Here is a 6811-nt window from a genome sequence, read left to right as displayed (position 1 = left end):
TCATGACACCATGCTGCCTCTTGAGCACTGCGTTGGTTTTACCTTGAAGAGGAAAGGGTGGTGTAGTAAAGCAGCGTAAGTATTTCCCTCAGTTTTTGAGAACCAAGGTATCAATCCAGTAGGAGACCACGTGCGAGTCACCTCGTACCTACACACACAAATAAGAACCTCGCAACCAACGCGATAAAGGGGTTGTCAATCCCTTCACGACCACTTGCAAGAGTAAGATCTGATAGAGCTGATAAAAATAAGATAAATATTTTTGGTATTTTTATGATATGGATTGAAAGTAAAGATTGCAAAATAAAATAGATTAGAAACTTGTATGATGGAAAATAGACCCGGGGGCCATAGGTTTCACTAGTGGCTTCTCTCAAGATAGCATAAGTATTACGGTGGGTGAACAAATTACTGTCGAGCAATTGATAGAAAAGAGAATAATTATGAGAATATCTAGGCATGATCATGTATATAGGCATCACATCCGTGACAAGTAGACCGAAACGATTCTGCATCTACTACTATTACTCCACACATCGACCGCTATCCAACATGCATCTAGAGTATTAAGTTCATAAGAACAGAGTAACGCCTTAAGCAAGATGACATGACGTAGAGGGATAAACTCATGCAATATGATACAAACCCCATCTTTTTATCCTCGATGGCAACAATACAATACGTGTTGTTTCCCTTTCTGTCACTGGGATCGAGCACCACAAGGTTGAATCCAAAGCTAAGCACTTCTCCCATTGCAAGAAAGATCAACTAGTAGGCCAAACCAAACTGATAATTCGAAGAGACTTGCAAAGACAAACCAATCATACATAAAAGAATTCACAGAAGATTCAAATATTGTTCATAGATAATCTGGATCATAAACCCACAATTCATCGGATCTCGACAAACACACCGCAAAAAGAAGAGTTACATCGAATAGATCTCCAAGAGAATTAAGGAGAACTTTGTATTGTGTTCCAAAGAGAGAGAAGAAGCCATCTAACTACTAGCTATGGACCTGAAGGTGTGAAGTAAACTACTCACACATCATCGGAGGGGCCATGGAGTTGATGTAGAGGCCCCTCCGAGATCAATGCCCCCTCCGACGGAGCTCCCGAAAAGGCCCCAATATGGGATCTCTTGGGTACAGAAGGTTGCGGCGGTGGAATTAGGTTTTCGTGGTGCTCCTGGATGTTTGCGGGGTATATGGATATATATAGGAGGGAGAAGTAGGTCGGTGGAGCAGCGAGGGGCCCACGAGGGTGGAGGGCGCACCTAGGGGGTGGGCGCGCCCCCTGTCTTGTGGCCTCCTCGATTGTTTTTTGACGTCCACTCCAAGTCTCCTGGATCACGTTTGTTTCAAAAATAACGCTCCCGAAGGTTTCATTCCGTTTGGACTCCGTTTGATATTCCTTTTCGGCGAAACTCTAAAATAGGCAAAAAAACAGCAATTTGGGTTGGGCCCCCGGTTAATAGGTTAGTCCCAAAAATAATATAAAAGTGTAAAAATAAGCCCATTAACATCCAAAATAGATAATATAATAGTATGGAACAATCAAAAATTATAGATACATTGGAGACGTATCACACCATGCCAAGTTTCATGATTTTCAAGCGTTTTTTGGATTCACGGGAATTTAAAAACCAAGTTTCTCAATCTTTCCGGCCGAGCCACGATGCCCAGATATTTGAATTTCACTGCCATCTCTTGCATGGGACCTAGAAATTCACCCAAGGACACACATGTGATTTTTCAAACAACTTTGGTGCACTGGAGCATGTGCTTGTAGTTCAAATTTGAATTATGCACATTAAATGCCTAGAAACTCAATTAATGTATAAAAAGGCCAAACGAACACGAAATAATTCCAAAAATTAACACGATACTTCTATTTGGTCTAATCTGCCAATGTACAAAAATTAAGGCGGGAGAAGGCAGTGTACGTATGTCATTTTGCACACGGAGGTGACACGTTCCCTCTCGAAACCAAGAGTCTTGTTGAGGGAAGCTCGAGTTTCACTACACAACAACACTCGATTCGGGGCAATTAACTGCCGGGAGAAATACCGGATTAAGGGCAAATCTTCTGCCGGGAATCTTATAACTGCCGGGAGAAGTACTAAAGGGCAGTGAAACTGCCGGCAAAAGTTGAGTAAAGAGGGCACGCAAACTGCCGGAAATGACGCACACATGTCAGGTCAGTGTATCTGCCGGGAGAACCAAGTCACGGCCCGTTAACTGCCGGCGATTGTGTGGCGCGCGACATTGGGCCCAGACACGCTCTAGCGCGGGAGATACCGAAAGTTTGGGCTCCAAAGAAAATAAAGCCGCCGGCCCGAGCAGTTCTTCCCCAAATCGACCATCCCTCCAACAACCTTACCACCGCCTTTCCAAACCCTAGATCTGGGCAGTCCGTTCTTCCCCTTCCCCGTGCGCCGCCGCCACTACATCTCTTCCTCTCCCTCTCCGATCCACACACGCCCTGCTACGGCCTCACCTCGCTGGCCTGCCTTTGGATGGAACCGTCCTGGCCTAGTCCTTGCCAGATCTGGCCGCACCGGTCGTCGGTGCTGCTGGATATGGCCGCTCCGGGCCTCATCACCACCACCCCAAGTGTGCACCTCTCCACCGCCACTTCCCCGTCGTCTTCACATCCGCCTCGCCCAGTTCCAGAGTAGTCGCGTGTCTCCCGAGGAGCCCGACCCCGGCGGCCTCTCCATGGACTCCCTCCACCATAGCTAAGGCAGCGCCACTGCATCCAGAACACGGTTCAACCTCCAGAACGCTTGTGGCAAGCACCAGATCGTGAGTTCAAGTAGGTCAACCGCGAGTTGCATCTACATCGACAGGTTCTCTTCTTCTTTGTGGGCCTGCACCTTCCACGTGGGCTGTGGAGGACGGATGGCGCTGTGCTGTTCGGGCTGCAACATGACGGGCAGCGGTTCTACGTCCCCTCTCAGAGCAGCTCTTTCATGGTACTAGTTCCTCGGAGCCATCCCTATATATCATGTATATCTTAATTACTTCCTATTTACAACTAGGTATTTGGCTTGTAGAACGCGTTGTATACTCATACTTTTTGGGTAAAGCAGCGGAAGCATGTCGATACTCACTGACGAACTTAATTAGCAAAGTAAAAAATTTGTTCAAAATTCAGAACAGATACAATTTATTGTACATGCTTTTACATGTACTGGAACTGAGCATTTGCATGACTTGTGTATTCTGAAGCTTAGTCTTTTGTTATTGGGAAGTTCATGAAACAGAGTTGTTGGTCTGCCTGCCATAGAGCAATTTATGAATAGCATAGTTGCTGCCTTCTTTTGTATTCCTATACAAAGTCCAGTACTTATTTTTCATGTGTAAAAAGTGGTTGACCTGACATTATAGTGTTTAATATTTTGTACACAACAGGAATCTTGCCATCGATACACACTGAAAGTCGAAAATGATGCTTGTAGAAATAGTTGTTCTGTTAGCTATTTATCTATTTTAAATCATGGTATGACTACTTGCTTTGGAACAGTTACTTCTTGATACTATCTGATTTTTTATCTCATGTATAATTTAGTTATTCCAAGAAACAAGCTTTACAAACCGAACTGAGTTCACTAGAACTCGAAGTCTTGTGCATGGAAGAGAATTGAGATATTTGCTCATTCTATACTACTCAAAATGTATGTGTAGATATTCTTCTCATTCTGGTTCATGATGCTTCTTAATTAAGGTCTCTTTTATGAGGTTCTTCCTTTTGCAAATAATATGATTATGTAGCAACTTGGTTTCACGGCTTTGGATCTCATATCACTAGACTATATGTTGAAATGTTTGCTGTTCTTTGCTTAATAATGATAGCAGCTTTGCAAATAACAAGAACTTCAAGTATTTTGGAATGGAGGAAGTAGTAGTTAGTGTGGATTAAATTCCAGTTGCAATGTTTTTATCTTGTGTGAGCATGCTTTTCGTGTCCAGAGAATTGTTGGTGAAAGTGACTTGAAGTTGACACAACTTTGCCAGTTTGAATATTATACCGTCATGTTTTTCAGGACCGCAAGCAATTACATACTTATAATACAATGTATCCTTATTGTCTCTGTCACATTCTTTGTACAGTTTATTTATTGTTAAAGTTGTAAAGCAGTGCTTCCACAATTAGTAAAATTTACTAGAGAAAATACGAATGTTTAGTCAACTACATATTCTGACTTGTAAACAGAAGTATTGCTTGTTTTACTTACTGCAGAAGGGCACATGTTGTCTCACGTGACTTGATCGTCCTAATCTTATAGGTTGTCTGCATAGGCCTCGTGGCACCATTGTCTAGGGCTTGTTTGCTGTTGCCCACTTGTACCTCATGGAAGCCTCAAGCGTGGAAGCCAGCGCACATATACACACTCATTCAGGCTCAGGCATGAACCAAGGAAAAGTTCACAGCAGAAAACTGAAGCTCTAGCATGTGTGCCAGCCGATGAAGCTCGCCTTAACCCATCGCTCATTGCTAAGGTACCGGCACATGCTACTCTATCTGTTGTATGTTGAGCCAGAATGTATGCTACTCTATCTGTTGTATGTTGAGCCAGAATGTATTTGCCTGACTGATCATAATCCTTGTCTGGTAGGAAACTTATGGTATCCAGTACAAAGATGCCAAAGTTTCGATATAAATTTTGCTAATTTATAATGGTGGCTTCAAATTATAGTGAACTATATAGGCGGTAGGCGCTCACATCCTATTGGCCTTCGGTGACATTTTGAGCTCTTATCTGCTGTCTTTAATTGTTAGTGTGTACCATCCAACAAAATTAGCTCTAGTGCTTGGTGTGAATTTTTTATGGTTATTTAGTTTATTTCATTGTACAATGCATGGTGCTATGTTTCATAAGTATACACATGCTATGCTTGGCATGCAGTTTTGGTGGAAAAAGGAAGCATATCATGCTTACAAATTGTTTGACCTTGCATTTTATTGCTTACTGTTTACTATACATTAGTATTTGTACTTGGAAGTGTCAAAAATCTGTCATTATAATCAGCTGTAGTAATATTGCTATAGATATACACACACTGAAAGTCTGAAAGATTTCTTGTAAAAGTACATGTCAGCTGCCATATCCTTTCCTATGTCCTGTTCAGTTTTTTTAATCTTCTCTTGGTTTGATGTTATGATTTTTGTTACATAGTTCATAGATGTTGCTGGTTTGTACTTTGAAAATATTTAAAGTTATTTTTTTTCTCTTGTTCAAAATGTTCTGTATCAAGCTCGTAAGTTTAAGGATGAGATTGTTGAATGCTACAAAATTTCATACCTTTGATTTCATAATTCTATAAATTCAACCATTCTAAACTAAACCAACCAGATCATATCCTTAATTAATGGGTTTGTAGGTTAAGGGTGGATACTCAGAAGTATTTCGGTTGTGTAAGTTCTCGACATGTTAATTCGTTCTAGAGTCTCCCTTTTCCTTTCTTTTTACAATTGTCATGATTTTATATGGCCTTAGTCAATCTGTTGTGTCTGGTCTGATTTGTTAGATAACTACAATGTGTGATGAATTCTTCAATTGATTAGGAAGGCTAGATGTGTAAAACTTTGTTTATGGAGCTTGCACATGAGCATATCCATTTCACCAAATGAAGATAAAAGACTCATGTTCTTGATGTTTGAACTGGGGATCCCATGGAATTTTTTTTCTGTAACATGGTTCTCATCTCTGAACATGCACACATGTTGTTTTCATGTTAAGATATTTTTAAAACAAAATACAGTAACTGACATCTGTTTCATTAGCTTTTTATACTAATGTTTTACTTCTCTGAACTAAATTCTTGCAAATCACATTGATCTAGTTGCAGGTCTTCCATATACATCCACAATCATGTGGAGGTGTGGTTAAGCTGTGATCTTTAAAGCATTGCAAGTATGGTAACTCTTTGAATGTTGTTGTTTTACAAGATGTTGGCAAGTTTGGTATTTACTATTTTGAAGACATCGCAGGAAGTTATTCAACAAACGGTTGCGACCAAGCAATTTGTCTTCCTGGACATGGCTCCTTCTGTGCATCAAAGCTCGAACCATTTGTCTAGCTTAGTTTGAAGAAAAATAAAATCTTAGTCTTATGTAAATTCTGTTTATTGATGTAGCTAGATGCAACTCTACGCACATATGTGTTTTGTCAGTTCTGTTTATTGATGTAGCTGGATGTTACTGAACGCATGTAGGTCTTGTGTAAATTCTGTTTATTGATGTAGCTGGATGCTACTGAACGCTTGAATGAATGTTGAAGTATTGATATATAGTCATTATGTGTATGAGATCTGCTATTGAATCTTGAGTGAATTCTTCTGGATAGAAATTAGAAGAAATATACATGTGCTACCCGGATCAGGAAAACTGCCGGGGTAAGTACAAGTAAAGGGCAGACCGTCTGCCTGGCATTATTATAACTGCCGGCAATTGAATTACCGGCATACACTTGTATCTGCCGGGAGAACAGGGCTTCCTGGCAGTGGAACTGCCGGGAGATTTGTATCTGCCGAGAAATATGATTCCTGGCAGCCGTTGTTGTGGTAGTTCTATCTGCCGGGAGAAACTCTGGCAGTTTTTCTGCCCTCTTAAGGGTCTTCTTCCGGCAGATTACATGCCATCACATCGGTGTTGTGGTGTAGTGTTTGCAAGAAGCTTACACCAAAGCTTGTCCCAATTCGGTCAAAAAAATTTACTGCAACATGTTGGTGCCATGTCATGACACCATGCCAAGTTTCATGATTTTTAGCCGTGTTTTGGATTTACAGGAATTAAAAAACCAAGTT

General features: G+C 41.1%; 1 long non-coding RNA gene across 3 annotated transcripts; it reads left to right on the top strand.

Moving 5' to 3' along the window:
- The first annotated feature begins 2304 nt into the window (after nucleotides 1-2304).
- LOC123189040 (uncharacterized) lies at nucleotides 2305-6293 on the top strand. Of its 3 annotated transcripts, XR_006495540.1 has the most exons (3): nucleotides 2336-2976; nucleotides 4291-4504; nucleotides 5849-6293. It is a non-coding gene; the product is annotated as an uncharacterized lncRNA (long non-coding RNA). The 3 variants fall into 3 exon arrangements; XR_006495539.1 differs by having other exon boundaries at nucleotides 2305-2976; nucleotides 4291-6293; XR_006495541.1 differs by having other exon boundaries at nucleotides 2305-2976; nucleotides 3573-6293.
- Nucleotides 6294-6811: the final 518 nt, after the last annotated feature.

Source organism: Triticum aestivum, chromosome 2A (genome assembly GCF_018294505.1).
Source record: "Triticum aestivum cultivar Chinese Spring chromosome 2A, IWGSC CS RefSeq v2.1, whole genome shotgun sequence".
NCBI classification, from domain to species: Eukaryota; Viridiplantae; Streptophyta; class Magnoliopsida; order Poales; family Poaceae; genus Triticum; species Triticum aestivum.
This window is presented reverse-complemented; position numbering and strand designations above follow the sequence as displayed.